Consider the following 19,717-nt stretch of genomic DNA (forward strand, 5'->3'; position numbering starts at 1 on the left):
GAAATGTCAGACGTGCATAGAAGAATCAGACATTGGTCTGTCACAGAAAGAAATGTTTTGAATGCTGCTTGAAGTCATACGGCATATGAGGGAAACAATATAGAAAATGTATGAAGTGATAGAGGAGATAAAGCCCATACACAAAAGGGAAATATGAGAGCTTAGGGACAAAGTGAAAACCTAACAAAACCAGTAGCAGACTTATGGACTTTGGCAACCTACTGGAGGAGGCAGAGAACTGTACCACTGGCCTAGAGGACAGCTGTGCAGACTTAAACAAATATGAACAAAAATTTAATAAGATCATCAGAGTAACTGAAGAAAACCTAAGAGCTATGTGTGATGCTATGAAGAAGCACAACATCTGAATAATTGGATTACTGGAGGAAGACACAACAAAGAAATCATCTGCAAAAATAGTGAGAGAATTCTTGGAGGAAAACTTCCCCAGATTAATGAATGCAAACCAGCCAACCAATCAGGAGGCTGAAAGAATACCAGCTAGATGGAATCCCAAGAATAAGTCGCTAAGGCACATAATAGTTAACCTATCCAACTTGAGGAAAAGGAGAAATCATGAAAAGCTAGGGAAAAATCAAGCAGTTACATATGAAGTTCCTGAAATAAGAATATGTTCAGACCTACCTATCTGAGGACACTATGAAGAAGAGGAGAGAGTGGAGTAACATATTCCACAAATTGAAGGAAAATAATGCAAACCCAAGAATACTCCATCCAGCCGAATTTTCTACCAAGATAAATAGAGAAGAGTCTTCCAAGACAAGGGCAAACTCAAAGAATATGTTAAAGAAACACAGCCCTATGAAAGATCCTTGCCAACTCGGTATGGGCAGAAGAGCAGTACTCACCAAGCATACATAAGAGACCGCCACATAGAACAACTCCACCTATATGGTAACAAAGAAAAAACAGGCCCCAAGATAACGTTGGCTTAAGGGTGGAAAGAAGGCAAGAATGAACCACCCACACGCAAACACACAGACACACACACACACACACACACAGACACACACACAACACAATGATAAGAAAGGGCAGTAGGAAAACACCCAACACAAAAGGTATAAGATGACATTACAGTATCCTCAGATGGATGTAATAACCCCAAATATCAATGGATTGAACTCAGGCATTAAAAGAGTGAGGCTAGCAGACTGGGTTTGAAAGCATGACACATCCATCTACTGCCTACAAGAGACACATTTCAAGGCTACAGACAAAAATAGGCTGAGAACAAAGGCTGGAGAAAGGCATACAAAATTAACAGCAATTCACATAAAAGAGGGGTTGCAATCCTAATCTTGGATAACATTGACCTCAGAGTGCAAAACATAAAATGAGATAAGGAGGGACACTATGTAATGATAAAGGGAATGGTAGATGATGAGCCACTAACCATTTTAAACATATATTCCCCGAATGAGAGACCCACTTAATATGTCAAACAAATGCTCCAAAAGATGAAAAAATAAATCACAGGTTCAACAACTGTAGTAGGTGACTTTAATAGACCACTCTCTGAGAAAGATAGATCACAGGGAAAGTAACTCGACAAGAAGGCTAGAGATATAAACACTACATTTAGACAATTGGACCTAATATTTACAGAGCTCTTCACCCAAATACAAAATAATTCACATTCTTTTCAAATCCACATGACACATATCCGAAGAGAGACAACATGCTGTAGCATAATGTGAATCTGCTTAAATTTAAGCACATTGATATCATACAGATCTCACCCTCAGACCGCTGTGCCATAAGACTGGAAATCAACAAAAGGAAGATGAAGAAAACAAGAGCAAACAATTGGAAGATGAATAACTCTATTTCAAAAGGAGTATATACTGGCCCAGGTCAGACATGAAATTAGGAAATTTCTAGAAACCAATGAGAATGAGAATACAGTCAACAAAAACTTAGGGGACACACGAAAGGAAGTTAAAAGAGAAAGTTTTATAGCAATACATTCACACACGAAAGAGGAAGAGAAACCTGATTGATATCCTGGCACAAAATTTATAGCAACTAGAGCAGAGTCAACAGGGCAATCCTACTAATAGCAAAAGAAAAGGAAAAAAATAAAAATCGGGGCTGAGATTCAGGAGAGGAAATATAAGAAAACTATGGGAAAAAGTAATGCTGCTAAAAGTTGGTTCTTTGGAAGGATAAACAGAATAGACAGACTGCTGGCAAACCTAACCAAAGAAAGGAGGGAACACATTTCAATAGCAAGAATGAGGGATGAAAGAGGGGACATTACAGCAGACCCTAATGAAATTAAAAGGATTATTACACAGTACTACAAAGGACTGTACTCCAATGAATTAAACAACTTTGTAGACATGGACTAATACTTGGAAACATAATCCCCCCTAGACTATCCCTGATAGATAGCAAGAATCTCAACAGACCCATAGCAATATAAGAAATAGACAGGGTTATCAAGGGATTGTCAACAAAAATTCCTTGGACCAGATGGCTTCACAAGAATTCTACCAAGCATTCAGGGAAGAACTGACATCAATCCTACACAAACTCTTTCAGAACACAGAAAAAGATGGCAAATTCCTGAACTCCATCTATGAGGCTAATATAACTCAGATACTGAAACAGGACAAGGATTCCACAAGAATCAAGAACTACAGACCAATATCCCTATTGAACACTGATACAAAACTCCTTAACAAAATACTGGCCAATAGAATATATATATAAAAAAATTTTCACCATGACCAAGTGGGATTCATACCTGGGATGCAGAAATGGTTCAACATATGAAAGACCATTAGTATCATTCGCCATATTGACATGAAACATTATAAGAACCCACATGATAATATCCATAGATGCAGAAAAAGCATGTGACAACATCCAACACCAATTCCTGTTTAAGACACTCAATAAACTAGGAATGGAAAGAAAATTCCTCAATATTATACAAGCTATATGTGAAAAGCCAACAGCCAATATGGTAGTCAGTGGAGAAAAGTCTAAAATATCACCTTAGAAAGGGGGACCAGACAAGGATGCTCTATGCCCCTACTCTTATTTACAACACACTGGAGGTTTTAACTAACAGAATAAAGCAAAGAAAAGACATCGAAGGTATTCACCTGGGGAAGGAAGAGGTAAAAATATTGCTATTCACAGATGATATGATTTTATACATGGACAATCCCAAAAGCTCCACAAGCGGAGTACTGGAAGCAAAAGAGAAATATAAGAGTGGCAGGATACAAGATCAACAAACAGATGTCTATCAGATTGCGAAACATATCAGACAAGAACAAAGAAGAGGAGATCAAAAAAGTGGTACCCTTCACAATAGCCAACCACAAATTGAAATATCTAGGGATTTAACTGACTAAAAGAACAAAAGATCTATATGAGGAAAACTACAGAAAACTATTACAAGAAACCAAGAGTGACATCAACAAATGGAAGAATATCCCTTGCTCGTGGATTAGATGACTCAAAATAGTAAAGATGTCAGTTATACCCAAGGCAGTTTAATTACCCTCATATTTCTTCAAAGAAATGGAAAAACTGATTATCAACTTCATATAGAGAGGGAAGAAGGCCAGAATTAGCAGAGAACTCCTCAAGAAGGACAGAGTGGGAGGGCTTGCTTTATCTGACTTTAGCACATACTATACAGCCACAGTGGTCAAAATTCCATGGTATTGGAATAATGAAGATACTCAGACCAATGGAAAAGAACTGAAAATCCAGAAATAAGATCATCAGTATGCAGACAACTGAATTTTGATAAGGGACCAAAAAAATATCAAATGGGAAGCAGATGCCCTCTTCAACAAGTGGTGCTGGAAAAAATTGGATATCTACTTGCAGAAAAATGAAGCAAAACCCTTACCTCACTCTATGTACAAAAATAAACTTAAGGTGGATCACAGACCTTGAGGTACACCCCCAAACTTTTAGGACCATTAATGAGGGAATTGGGACAAACCTGAGAATTTGGCACAGGGAATACATAGGCCAGGTGTCCTCAAACGACCACCCATAGGCCACATGCAGTCCCCCTAGCACATTTATCTGTCCCAGCAGGTGTTTTTTTTGCCCCCCCCCCATTTTTTACTTCAAAATAAGATATGTGCAGTGTGCATAGGAATTCGTTCAAGGTTTTTTTTTTTTTTTTAAACTATAGCCCGACCCTCCAACAGTTCTGAGCGACAGTGAAATGGACCCTTGTTTAAAAAGTTGTAGGACCCCTGAGTCATAGGCTATAGGAAATAGGGAAGGATACAAATACAGAGGAGTCACTAACTGATAAGTAGGATATACTGAAGATAAATCACCTCTGTACATCGAAAGAAATCACCAAGGGAGTAATAAGATAGTCCACAGACTGGGAAAACATCTTTAGCAAAGACATATTAGACAAAGGCTTTATCACTAAAATCTACAATGCTCTGCTGGCTTCCAAAAAGAAAAAAAAAAAAAACGAATTGCCCACTGAGCAGGTAGGCAAAGGACTTGAACATAAGTTTCACAAGGGCAGAAATCTGAATGGCCAATACACATATGAGAAAATATTTGCCATCATTAGCCATAAGAGAAATACAAATTAAAACAACTATGAGATACCACCTAACACCCTCAAAGATAACCCAATTCAAAAACACAGGAGGTACTCAAGCAAATGTGGTGAAGAAAGCTGATGGTGCCCGGCTATCAAAAAATATATCACCTGGGGTCATAGAGGCTTGAAGATAAATAAGCAGCCATCTATCTGAGAAGCAACAAAGCTCATGTGGATGAAGCACACCAGCCTGTGTGGTCATGAGGCATTGATAGGATCAGGTATCTGGCATCAGACATCAAAGAACGAAAACTCATATTATTGTGACGGAGAGAGAATGTGGAGTGGAGACCTGAAGCCCTTCTGTAGGCAACTGGACATCCATCCCCTTACAGAAGGGTCTTGGGGAGGCGACCAGCCAGTCAGGGTACAGTGTAGCAATGATGAAACATACAACTTTCCCTTAGTTCTTTAATGTTTCCTCCCCCACCACCCCCACTATCATGATCCCAATTCTACCTTACAAATCTGGCTAGACCAGAGGATGCACACGCATCCAAATAAGAAATGGAAACACTTGGAATGCAGGACAGATAAACCCCTCAGGACCAATAATGGGAGTAGCGATACCAGGAGGGGAAAGGGAAGTGGGGGTGGAGGAGCAAAGGGGAACTGATCAGAATGATCTACATATAACCCCCTCCCTGGGGGATTTACAACAGAAAAATTGGTGAAGGGAGAAATCAGATAATGTAAGACATGAATAAATAATAATAATTTATATATTATCAAGGGTTCTTCAGGGACGGTGCGGGAGGGAGGGGGAAAATGAGGAGCTGATACCAAGGGCTCAAGTGGAAAGATAATGTTTTGAGAATGATTATGGCAACCAATGTACACATGTGCTTGACTCAATGGATGCATGTATGGATTGTGATAAGAGTTCTACAACCCCCCCCAAAATAAAATGATATATATTAAAAAACAAGCAAGAAACAACAAACAAACCCCCAACTCTTCATATGAAGCAATAGGAGTCATCCTGTGTCCTTCCAGAAGCCTCAGTTGGACTGCTCCACGTAATTCCCAAAAGCAGTTGCCATAGCCGCCTGCGCTGTGCGCCCTGCCTTGGAGTAAAAATGCCCAATAGCTCCCCTGGGATCCGTGTGCAAGAGATCCTACGAAGACTAAGACATAATGGAAGGGCTCTGGGGGCATACATCCACTGATTGCAGACATGTGTTTAAACACATTTTGTTTGGAATAATCCCATACATATATGAACTGGAAACCTTGTATACACACACACACACGCACACACACACATTGACTTATGCTCATGCATTCTTCATATAATTAATGTAAGCCGCAGGCACCATTAGTTGGGACCGACTGCAGCAGTAAGAACAGCAACAGGATTAAGATAGTTAAGGACCCTTACTGTAGTTTGCAATAAAAACTAAGAAAAACAGCACTGTGGGTATTGTAGCATGTGGTCATCTCTAGAACATTGTCTTCTAAAGACAGTTCTACCTGCAGAGGATCGCAAGCAGAAACTACAGTCTCTATCTGCACCTTTCTAGCAGACTTGACCTGCTCCCTCTATGGCGCTTCCTTCTGATCAGAACTGGCATTCCCAGGCCACCTTCCCGCTTTTAAAAATTTTTTATCCACTTTATACACTGCTACACTGCTCCTTCTCTGTACCTTGGTTTCAGTCCGACAACAGTCTCAGTCTGATGTAATATTCTTCCAGGCTCCTTGTGCTGTTTCTTAGTTATTTTTATTTACACACAACAAGTGTGTTGCCACTGCACAGCTTGCTGTCCATTCAGTCTGGGTAAATTCTTCCCTTTCTAATACTGCTGCCTTTGTTAACACAGCAAGCTGCAGAGTTTTAAATACCCCCTCCTTTACAATGACTTTCAAATATATTTTGCTAGTCTTTGCCTCTACCTTGAACTTTAGACCTATTGTTCTAACAGGCGATTCAACATTTCTATTTCGATGATGCGGTGGCTTCTCAAACCTAACATGATTAAAATTAAGCTCCTGGCTGTTGCTCCTCTTCCTGCTTCTACTATTATCATCTCCTTATCAGCGCCTGGCTAGTCTCTCTTGAATTTTTCCGGCCAAACACCTTGGGTGTATCTCGTCCACTCTTGGTTTTTCCCACTCTGCATCTAACTTTCCTGAAAGTTGTGTTGGTTTTGCCTTCAACATAATGTATAATCTAATTTGCAAATGTAATGTACTACCTCCTACAAATATCGTCAGTTCTATTTCAAAACCTAGACAGGTTGATTATAAGTTTACTTAGCAAAACAAACAAGTCAGACACACTCCTCTAAAGAATACAACAGAGGATGTGTTAGCATAATGAGCTATTAGCTCATATTATAAAGACTTCATAATGATAATACTGCTGATTGGTGAATGAGTCGAATGAAAGACCATGAAAAATAAGAGAAAGCCTAGAAATAGGCTTTATTACATAACATAGCTTTTAAACAATGAAGTATGTACCTCAAGCCAAAAAAGGGAGTGGGGGAACCCAAGATTGTAGAGAACAGAGATAGGCACTTCATTTTCCATCTTTGACATAGGATTTCAGCAATGTTCTCCATATTATAACTCAAAATTAAATTAAAATGGAAATTAAACAATCCTTAAACAATCGTAAAGTGTGATTTACATTTGTGACATTTTTTCATAACTATTCAGACTGGAATTATTTCAAATAGATTAAAGGCAATTAATTTGTGTGATAATTCCAAAGCCCAAAATAAAATTGCATAAAAAAATCTTTATCTATGTTCAGTCATCATATTCCTAGCTATAATAGCAAAACTTTTTATTTTAAAATATAAACCTGTCCACGAATGCACCTATATCAAGATAAACACTGGCTGTACTACAGAAGATGAAAGAGACACAGAAGTAAAACAAAATAAGAGTTAAAATTCTAAATTTGAATTGGAAACATTAGCATGAATTCAAGTTCAGAACTGACTGGACATCAAGGGACCAAAATTTAAGATAGCATCATTAAAGACAATTAGGTAGGTAGTATATAGAGTAGGTCTCTATTTTTTCTTACAACCGCATGTGAACTCATAATAATCTCAAAATATTAAAAAAATATTAAAACAATAAATATATTAAATGCATTCAATGCGTTAAAATCCACAAGTCCACTTAAGGTAAGGCTAGTTAAAAATATATTATATTGGTCACTATTGGAGGATGCCAGGGAAGTAACTCATGATTCTGAAAATTGGTAAAATAAATGCAAGTCATCAAGTATCAAGGAGGCCTGGTGGCACAGCGGTTAAGCATTTGACAGCTCACAGACAGATTGGTGGTTCTAACTCCCTTAGTGACTCTGGGAGAAAGGCTTTGTGATGTGCTTTGATCAAGTTTGTATCAAGCAGACCCTTTGGGGAGCTCTAGTCTCACCAAGGTGCTCTGAGTCAGAATCAACTCTGTGGCACCTAACAACAATACCAATAAAGCATCTGCCTGCCAAGGTTCATGCAAAACGCTGTACAGCGTTCTGTAACAAGCAAAAACAAAGCAAGCAAGCAACATACAATGAATATCCTTTTTTTTTTTGCTGTGTCTCTACATACTTTTTTTTTTTTTCATTTTATTCAGGGCTCATACAACTCTTAACACAATCCATACATATACATACATCAATTATATAAAGCACATCCATATCCTTATTGAAATATCACTAGCTTGCAACTCAAAATGAGATAATGGGTCGATACAATGCTTTTCAATGTCTGCTAAGAACATCCCATGAAAAACTGAAGGGAAAAAATGCAGCATGGATGTGGTGACAATATCGGAATCCATGACTTAGTCTTAACAGGACAAAACATTCATTGCACCATGATCGAAATGCATAGCACTATCTATAGAACATTTTTTCCCAATTAAGTCAAACTGAATCTGATAAAGTATAGAAATTCAATTGTCATTTTTATGGGACATTTTAGGAATAAAATATTAAACAACCTCACAGAATGAACCTGTGAAATCCAGAAAGCAAGAAAATCTATAACACCGGTAACTAGTTAATTTAAAAGAGAGAATGAACCCTACAGGTTATAAACCCTTAAAAGAAATAAACAACATGCAATGCATGGATCTTGTTTGAAGACTGATTCCCAAAAGAAAATTGTAAAGGCAAAAATTATGAAACAATAGAGTAAATTTGAACACTGATGAGATATTTTATGTGCTTCAGGAATTACTGTTCAGAGTTTTAGATGTAAAAAGGCATTATGTTTATGTTTTTAACAAGTCTAACTTTCAGATATGCATACTGTTATTTATGGATTTGTTTTGTTTCTTGCGAATCCAGTAGAAGCAGGAGGAAGTGGGCTTAGAAAAAGCAAGGTATTCAATGAGCTGATATGGTTTAATGGATGCTTTTGACTTGGCTTTTGTGTTCTCTTCATTTTTATATCTGCTTAAAATTTTTCATAATAAAATACTATGAAAATTGTTCACTCCCCTAAATGAAAACTCAGTGTTCCCTAACAATGATTTGGCAGTGTAGATTGTTGAGTGTTGAACAATAAAATACATGTAATGGTTTTAGAGAATTGAACATGTGAAAAATATTGTGACTGAAAATGTATACTTTCTATATTTTTATAATATGGAATGATCATGATGTCTGGGTTAGCTCCTAATAAAATGATTTGGAACCGAAAATAAAAATATGCTATGGGATTCTTTGGTCAAAGCAAATATAAATATTTAAATCATCTTGTAATGAGTCATTACCATTAAAATGACTGAATACAAAACAGAAACAACCATAAAAACTCCTTAACTGCTAACGTCCTGGTCCAGTTTACCACCACATCTAACTTGAAGCATTCTAGCATTATACTCACTTAACTCCCAGCCTCCACTTTTTGCTTGCTTCCCTCTCATCCGAACATAGTAGTCATGGTGATCTACTTGACCCCGAGTCCGATCCTGAAAGTTCTTTCCTCAAATCAAAGTGAGAGTAATTATAACACCTCATTTGGGGCTCTGTACCTTGCTAGCCCTTACCTACTGAGTTTATTTAACTTGGACTCAGTGCTACTTTCTGTTTCCTTCCTCATCTGACACCGTTAGATCAGATGGTTGTGATTCACACTGAAGGACTGATTTCACAAGTCCATCTCAAAGGGCCACTTTCTAGTCCATCTCTTTGGAAGCTCCAATGAAACCTGCTCAGAATGGGAGCATCACACAGGCCTCCAGTGTTACGTGATCATGCAGTGCCTGGGGTCGTGAGGTGCATTGACCTGGAGCCAGACATAGATCTCCTGCATGGCAGGTTACTCTGTTTACTTGGAGAAAAGATAAGCAGAGAGGGTGTACAGCAGTCTGTTCTTCTAGGTCCATATTATGTCATCTCTATGCAAGTAGGATGCCTGTGGCTTCCTTATTGTTCTACCTACAATAACAAAAACATCAAACTCGGTTGGTGGCATTTTTGAGAAGATCAGTTTGCTGTGGTCCAGCTCTGAAGAGGGCATCCCCATGGGTTTCTGGAGCACCTGCTCTATGGTTCTCCCTGCCCATGTGTCCTTCTGTCCATGTTTTCATCCTGGGCCTTTTGCAATCCAAGCCTGTCTGACAGCTCCCTGGGAGGCTACACTTTTAACTTGAGCAGCATTTCATCACCAATTGGGAGTGTCCATAATGGTAAAGCTATGCATCCATTGTGAGGAAATCCCCATCCTATATAAGCCATGCACTTGCTAGAATTCTCTGGTCATGGGAGATGTCCTATCATTTTGGGGAGCTCTGTGAAGTTTAAGCACAATCATTTACATTTTTCAAAAACTCTCTCTATGTGCCAGGCTTTGGAGAAAAAGTGGTTCGGTGGTAGAAATCTCGTTTTCCATTCAGGAGGCCTGGAGTTGATTCCTGGTGGTGCACCTCATGTACAGCCACTACCCTCCTCTGTGTGGTTATTATGATGCTGAACAGGCTTGGTGGAGCCTGCAGACTAGCAGAAACTAAGAAGAAAGGCCTTTCCATCTACTTCCAAAAGTTAATCAATGAAAACGATGGATCACTAAGGCATGATTCTCAAGCAGCCTTGGAACTGGTACTGCTACGGGACCCGGCTGTACCAGGCCAGATTGTTCCATGTGCACAAGTTGGGGGCTAACCCAACTGTAACTAATAGTACAAATCTGCCAGGCAAGTGCTCGATTTGTCATGTATGTCATTTCATTTAATTATATTGGTATGTCTGTTAGGGCCAGGGTCCTCAAACTTTTTAAAGAGGGGGCCAGTTCACTGTCCCTCAGACCCATTGGAGGGCCAGACTACAGTTAAAAAAAACCAAAACTATGAACAAATTCCTATGTACACTGCGCATATCTTATTTTGAAGTAAAAAAAAACAAAAACGGGGCAAAAACACCTGGTGAGCTGGATAAATGTCCTCGGTGGGCAGCATGTGGCCCCTGGGCCACAATTTGAGGACACCTGTTAGGCATGTGTTATCTCCTTCAACAATAAGAAAATGAAATTAAGAAAATTTCAGTAAATGACTGAAAATTATGAATGCACCAATGGTGGAATTAATATTCAACTCCAAACCTTAGATTCAAGATTCACACCATTCAGTGATACGCTTGGGATATATATTTCTTGTTATTAAACACAAGTAAGGTTGCTTTGGCCACTTCCTTCTTATATCACATCTCTTGTATGTCATTATATAGCTTTTTCTACTAGTCTATAATATTAATTTGTCTCTTTTTTTCCCTATCCCCCCACTACTTCTTTGTATATTCCGTATCCTGAAAGAAGTCTATTATCAGTGTTATGAAAAAAAAAATCAGGCTGAAACACAGGTATCAAGCAACAGGCATTATTGGGAAAGGGAAGACTGCCTGGCTACCCCACCAGGCAAAGATATAAAGGAGGGAGGGAAGGATAAACACTCAGGGCTGGAGACTGGTGGGGGGTGGGGTGGGAGAACACCACTGTAGTCTCCTGATTGACAAGTTTGAATGAGGCTGGGTGACTTGGCCCTTGGTGCCCCTACTGGGAGGCACAGAAAGGCACAGGGATGGAGAAGGTGAATGGGAAGCATGGGAGGGAGCTGCTGGAGTTTGCCAGGCACCATTTCCATTTAGCTGGACCCATTGCAGTGAAATATAACATAGACTTACAAGTCACTCTACTTCTCCAAGAATTTCACTTTTATCACTTTGGAGGTGATTATAATTCCACCTTACTTCTTTATGTCTATTTGATAATATATTTTTAAATGTTATACCTTTACACTGTGGGGAAGGAGGCTATCCAATACTTGCATTATATATTTACTTTGCTGACTTTTATTAAAAAATTGAAATTCAAAACGTTCCTATTATGGATTCATTTCTAGTCTAAGAGTATGAACTGTGGGAATAATTCTCAGATGCCTACTCCCATTGCTTATGAGATGGGGATAGGCTTAATTTATGGATTGAATTGTAATACACCCTCCCCCTCTACCCCCCACGCATCCAAGAGATATGTTGAAGTCCTAACCCAGTGGTTCTCAACCTTCCTAATGTCACAACTCTTTAATACAGCTCCTCATATTGTGGTGACCCCCCCCCAACCATAAAATTATTTTTGTTGCTCCTTCATAGCTGTAATGTTGCTATTGTTATGAATCGGGCGACCCCTGTGTAAGGGTCATTCAACCCCCAAAGGGGTCGCAACCCACAAGTTGAGAACTGCTGTCCTAACCCCTGTTATCTATCGCTGTGATCTTATTGAGAATAGGGGTCTATGTAGATATAATCAAGTCAGGATGAGGTAATTACGGTGAGCTATGATGCAATATGACTGGGGTCTTTATAAAAAGAGAAGAGAGGCAAAGTCAGGAAACACCCGGAGAATCCCATGCGATGACAGAGGCAGAGCTTGAAGTTATGTGTCTGCAAGGAGAGGAACGCCCACACTGTCGGGTAACATGAACAGCTAAGAGCAAGGCATGGAGCCGATCCTCACCTAGAAACTGCAGTGAGCCTGACTGTTGATTTCTTTAGGACGCACAGCTGCCAGAATCGTGACGGAGGAGATTTTAGCTCTTTTAAGTCTCCAAGTGTGTGCCAATTTGTTACCACAGCCTTCAGAAACTAATAAAAATTTATATCCCAATTTCCAGTTACTTTTAAATTTAAACTGTAACTGCAATGTGCGGTCTTTAGGGATATGTGGTGAGAATGGGCACGGACCCTGAGAATCTGCGTTCAATAACAATAGCTATAATTTATTGAGCACAAACTATATGCCAGGTGAGCTCTAGGTACTTTCCCCAGATTATTTTATTTGAACCACACACTAACTCAATGCGGTAAGAGACTCTTGTTCACATTCTGTAGATTAAGAGCTGGCAGACTGTAGAGGTTAGGGCATATTCCCAAGGTTGTGTAAGATGTGAGTCGTAAAACTAGGATCCATAGCTCTGTTGTCTGAAGCAAAAAGCCTAGCTCTTAACCACCGCTAGCCCACTTATTTATTCTCCACACTCTGGAGAAAATCTTTTGATTTCTTTAGTACTTACAAATTCATAAAACAATTATTGTCTCATCAACGTGGACCCCCGAAAGCCTTTCACATGTAAAAACCTTTTTACACGTGGAAGATTATTGAAATTCATAAGGTTGGAGTTATTAGTACTCATAAAGTCACCACCACCACTACCATCACCACCAACAATTTATTTGAGATAATAAACAATCAAACAGAAACAAAACAAACCCATTCCCTTCCAGTCAGTTCCAACAATAGAGTAGAACAACTCAGGGTTTCTGCTACTGCGAATCTTCCCAGGATGTCATAGACTCCTTTTTCTTATGCGGAGCACCTGGTGAGTTTGAACCACTAACCTTGGCATCCCACCTCATTTAATGATGACACGAACCACATAAAGTATCAGTGCTTGTGACATTTTAGAGAGAAGAAAGAATAAAGAGACTATATAATTTAATATACAATGCTCAAAATGACCGTAATGCACACGTACCTGCTTTCTGCGTGTCATATGTAACATTATAGCTATTGAAAGAACCCCTTGTGAGAACAAATAATCTTGGCTCTTTCTCGGTGCTTGCATGATGCCGTCTGCTCATCATTTTAGTTTTTTCTCGGCGAATCACTGCAGCAGGTAAGAGAGTAAGAGTGACAGGTGTTTTCCCCCCTGCCCACCTGATAATCCCCAAAGATCTGTCTGACCACACACAGTTGTCTCTTACAGCATCAGCTACATGCGCCGTCCCCGCTCCAGGAAGTTTTGCAGCCTTCGTCAGAATGCACTCCCGGGGACGAGACATAATGGGCTTGAGGTGTCATTAAGTGGCAGAGCACGCTGTGAAAAATGTGCAGACTTTAGCTTGAGTAAGAGAGATCTCAGAGTGGAGGCCGGATTTATTGGGTCAGTGGAACAGATTAGAGGACTTCCCGAATCTAGTCATTGTCTCTAGCTTTTTCTACCTTGTGACAGGCAGAAATACCCTCATGTTCGCAGCATTCAAGAGCCAAAGAGAATGAGCAAGCTGCTATGAACTGGAGACACTGTCCAGGTAGATTGGGATCCTGCTGTCAAAGAAAGGTTTCCTGGTCTCCCTGAGAAAGCTCCAGAGGAGCTGGGGGTGAGAAGCTCAGGATGGTAAAGACCAGGGTGCTTTCTGTCACCTCCAAGCTCAGGAGGTTTACAGTTTTCCAGTGAGCACTGCTAACACCGTGTCAAACCTTATTGGCGTCAAGACAAGAGAGAGGATGGGGGAGCTTTGACAGATGTCCAGTGAGAATCAAATGCACAGTGAGAGACTGCACAGCTAGAAGGGCGATCATTTTCTCTCTGTGAACAGAACACCCACCTAATGCCGCCTATTTAGAGTCTAGCAATCTTCCTCCTCCATGTTTTTCATCTTGTAACTCCTACTCACTCGCTCAGGCCATTCTATCCTTCAATAAACTATCTCTCAGATCTCCTCCATGAGCCTTTCTCTGAATCCCTGCTCTCCAGGTTAGAGGGTTCTCTTTCATATTTGTTATCTATCTTTTGTGCAGTTTGGGTTATAGTAGTCTTTGCTTGGTATTCCAATCATGATTTTCTTGCCAATTTAGCTGTTTGGACTGGTGTGTGTGTGTGTGTGTGTGTGTGTGTGTGTGTGTGTGCTGCTTTCTTAGAATTTGAATGACTTAAGAAAACATCTTTTATTCTTTTACTGGGTATTCCAGAATGTCTGGAATCTATGGAATCTGGTTGCCATGTCATTCGCTTGGGTTGAATGGATATTTGTCCTGAAAACCAATAGCTAGTGAATCTTAGTTAAAATCATGTCAATAGCTTGTTTCCAAGTTCACTGAATAGATTAGCGCCAATTCCATAAGGGCAGGTCCCAGGGTTCGCTTCTCTCTTGATTTTCTTAGGAGGGCCACCATGTGGCAGCCTGTGTGATTTCCCCTCCTCTATTGCTGCTCTGCTTGTCCCTTTTGAAATAGATTGATCTGGTCTGCTGGGCTTATCTCTGCCGCATTAGTCCACAAGTTCCTACATCACCCAAGTTCTTGAACAATGACACTGCAATGGCATAGGATGGCAATAACGGGCATCGCTGAATCGAAGGCTCATCAATCAGGACTCCGAGGAATAGACGTTATCTCTGGCTGATAGAAAAAGACAAGGAAAGACTGGAAAAAATAAAACATTGTCCACAGGATCTCCTCAAATACTACATAATTCAGAAAACAAGCAGAACCAGGGGAGGCCACACGGCAGCCAGGTGTCCAGAAGGAATTTTGCTACAAAATCAGAATCATTTGGATGCCAAAGCTCATGCCATCGTGGTTTGATCCCCAACTGCATTTTGTCACTCTTGAGTAGGGTGAATCCTTCTAAGCTGTCCTTGTGTTTACTGATTATATTTTATGTTATCTCTACTTCACTATTGATCTCATCTAATGGGTTTATTTTTAGATTACTGTATTTTTCAGGTCTATAATTTACCTTTGTTTTGTTTTTTTAGTAACCTCTCTTTGATGGAATTTTCGTTCTTTCTTCCTCACATTTGTTTCAAAGACATTTTATAAATGCCTTTTTGTGATGGTTACTTTAAAATACTTGCCAAATAATTCTAACATCCGATTCATCTTCATGTTGGTATCTACTGATTATATTTGCTCCCTCTGCTAGTGATTTATCTTGTTCTTGTTGCAAAGAGTAATTTTCAATTGTGTTTTGGTCAATTTTTTTATTGTAGTTTGAAACTCTGGATCCTATTTAATTTTCTTTATTTGTCAGAAAGCTTAGGTCTAATGTGAGGGTCAGATTATTTATATGTCCAACTTTCCACTGGACCCTACTAATCTGTGAAAGTTACATAATCTGTTGTCAATTTGAGACTTAGGAGTAAAGGGGTAGAGTTTAGCCTGTCAATCAAGTCTCAGCTTGATGACCTCATTTGTAGGCAATAAGGAGATAAAGAGCTCACTGGAGGCAGAACAGAGGCTCATGCCTGTGAAACATGCTTGCCGACAAGATACATGGAACTACGCTGGAGCTCAGGAGCTTAAGAAGCCAGGTGGAGGAGACCCCTGCCAGCCCTGAGATGCCTCCACTGCCACTAGATCCATAAGACTGTCCACCCACTGCCCTGTGATCCTCCTGCAGTTGATGACATTGCATGTGTTTCATGAGTCAGAAAAAGAATTTATTTTGGTATTGGACATATGGGCTAATATTGGACTTATGGACTTTTATCTAACCTGGGATATTTCCTCAATATTCAAATGCTGTTGTATATAAAGCTCTTTCTTATATATATAGGGGTCTCCCTGGATTTGTGTCTTTTGTCTACCTGGACTAACACAAGTGGAGAACTGCTTTATTACAGGTGAGTGGGAAGATTGGCACATTACTTTTTGTTGTCGGGTAGGAGTGGAAACCCAGATTCCTTCTAGACCCAATAGCATTAGGAGTCGTGGAAGAGAAGCAGACGGGTAGCATTGCCTCCCATCGACTCATTTCCCCTCATTGGCAATAGGTGACAGTGGATGATCAGCTCAGCACCACACTGGACCAAGAAGGGGAAGGAAGTGTAGTACTGACGAGCCACCCCTGATTCACACTGCCTTCCTTGCTCACTCCTGCTGATGCTGTATGAGAGGAGAGCCTCAGTTCTCCCCTGGGGCACACTGGTCTTTCTTTGACCAGAGAGTTGGTTTCTGTAGGCTAGAGGTGGCCATGGGATGGAAGATCAGGTTTCTCTCAGTGCTAAGACCACAAGTGGCAGGACTTGATGTTTTTGTTGCTGTTTAGTTGGAGGTAGGAAGATATTGCCAAAGGAGTTTTCTGTTGTTAGGTCGCACTTTTTCTGGTCCTTTGGCTGGGGGGACCAGGTTTCTCTTAAGACCTTTGGGTCTTTGCCGCTTGATGGTTGTGTTTGGGGATTTTTACGGTGCTCTGTCTGTGATCTCTAAGAGACAGTAATTCCCTTTTGCCAGGAATTTACCAGCTTGTTTTATCTCCCTTTCCCAGCTTCCCTGCTTGGAATTTCTTCTGTGCACCTTCAATCTTCCTATGCTTACTTGGTATATTATATCCAGATTTTAATTAATAAGAGGGACTAATTAGGATAACATAACTATTCCATGTTGGCCACAACTGCAATGAATATTAATCTCTAATCAATTGCCATAACAGCCTTAAATCATATATCAAACTTTCAAACTGTTACAGAAAAGTTAAAACCAGAAGAACAAAATTCACTGTTATCAAGTTGATATGGATGCACAGGGAACCTATAAGACAGGGTAGAACAGCCCCTGTGAGTTTTGAAGGCTGTAAGGGTTTTCATAAGTAGAAAGCCATCTCCTTCCATGAGGCAGCTGGTGATCTCAAACTGGTAGCCTTGTGCTTAGCAGCCCCATGTCTAACCACTAGGCAACCAAGGTTCTTCCTCAGCAAAATAAGCAAAGATAATTGCTTAGGTTTCAGTTCCATTAGCTCAAATATCACAGATATTAGAGCAAGGTGTGGACTCCTTGAGGGGAGGGTGTATGTCTTACTCATCTCTTGTTTCTCTGTGTTGAGTTCTGTGTTAGTCTGGGTACTTTAGAGAAGCAAATCCACAGAAACTCATGTAGAAGAGAGAGTATTATATATAGGTTCAGTGCGCATCAAGAAAACATCCCAACCCAGTGCTACCCAAGCCCACAAGTCCAACATTAACCCATAATGTCCAACACCAATCCACAAAGCCCTCCTGCATCTCACAAGACACACACAATTATGCCGAAGCTGAGTCAGTGAATGCGTGAGCATCTCAGCACTGGCAGGGGTCTCCACACGGCTGCTCCAGCACCCAGGGCTGCATCGGGGTAGGTCCATGCAGCTTCTCCTTGGGCATGTCTTGCAGGAAGTGAGCATTGCCAGCTGAAGCAGGGAACTGGCTAAGGCAGCTGCACCTTGGTCCAACCATCTCAAAGCAAGAGACCCAAGAACTTGAAAGGGGAGGCTCACCGAGCCATTTATCCCTCTGCCCTTCAATTAACCCCACATGTGTTTAGCAGCCAGGTTGGCCCAATAAACTAACTTCCTCAAGCTCTATGCCAGGAAAACACAAGTCAAGGGTTTTGAATGAACAAAGACAACTGAACCAGAGAAGGCTTCGTGTGAACTACGTTCCCTGGTGAGTTTTTCCAATCTAGGGTCTACATTGAATCTAGCCTTGTGTGATACCAATAGCCGTGTTATGCTGAGTCACGCAGGTTTGCTCTCCCTCAGGAAACCTGGGACTCTGAAGCCTGACACTGTCCCTGAGAGGCTTCAGATGTGGTGTTGTGTCCCTCTTTGCCCCAGGGTCCTCCAGACATGTGGTTAACACAGCAGGGCAAAGCAACCTGACCCAGCCTGCTGGATCATTATCACCCAAGGACAGCCAGAGATGCCTTTAATACCAGTGATTGTGTGGGCCCTGGGTGAGGATTTGCTGGCAGGGAGGCTTCTGATTGTGGACAGCAGACATCATTAAGGACCTGACTCACTGCTCAAGTGGAGGGGGAGAAGGAGCAACACAAATGAAGGCAAGGAGACAGAGAGTCAGAAACTGACAAAGACACAACAGATGGAGGACAGTGTGACAGAACAAACTGGAAAGAGATCAGGACACGTTTCTTTCCTTGTAGCTGTTTTTCATTCAGCTCTCTAGCCTGCTCCAAGAAAACTATTTCCCAGCATACAAACCCTTTGACTACGCAAGAGTCAGACATCCAAACCTACAATGTGTTTAGTTATAGGAACTATTGATGGGATGCCTCTGGAACACAGCACCTGTGGCAAGCACTGGAAATTTGCCCCGTCTACACATCTGATACTCTTTTAGATAACTCTACCATCCCATCAGTTCCAAAATACAAGGTAAGGTAATTAAGCTTTGGTTTTACACAGCACAGCTGTACATGAGAATTTTCACGGCACCTTCTTGCTTTCAGTGATAAACACTGGTGTGATGTGTTCAAAATCGTGTGCCTCTCTTTCCAGTTTCCTCCCTTTCTACTACTCTTGAAGGAGTAGTCCTGAAACTTTGAGGCCAAGGAAGTTCCAGAGCCCTTGGTGCTATGGAAGTCTTTTTCCCAGTTCACTTCCCAGAGGGGCCACACCACTCAAACACAGCCCAGGTTGGTGGCTTCCTGCATGTGTGCCCCACTGGCCCACTGCAGAAAGGACGAGTTGATTCCAACTCACAGCGGTTCTATGGGGCAGATCAGATGTGTTTCTCAGTGTTTCTGGGACTGTACATCTTTACATAAGCAAATAGCCTCATCTTGCTTCCACGAAGCAGCTGGTGGGTTGGACTCTCTTACCCTGGACTACCAAAGGAACGAACAGTCTGTCTTGGAAGATGTACAGCCAGAGCGCTCCTAGGAGGTGAGGCATGGGTGGAAAGGCCTAGTCTCGCATACTTTGGGCATGTAGTCAGGAGAGACCAGTCCTGCAGATGGGCATCCGGCTTGGTAAGGTAGAGAGGCCCTGGAAAAGAGGAAAGCCCTTGATAAGATGGATGGACAGAGGGCGTTGCCATCTCCAGCGTCGCTCTGAGTCAGCACCAACTTG

This window comes from Tenrec ecaudatus, chromosome 9 (genome assembly GCF_050624435.1).
Source record: "Tenrec ecaudatus isolate mTenEca1 chromosome 9, mTenEca1.hap1, whole genome shotgun sequence".
Lineage (NCBI taxonomy): Eukaryota > Metazoa > Chordata > Mammalia > Afrosoricida > Tenrecidae > Tenrec > Tenrec ecaudatus.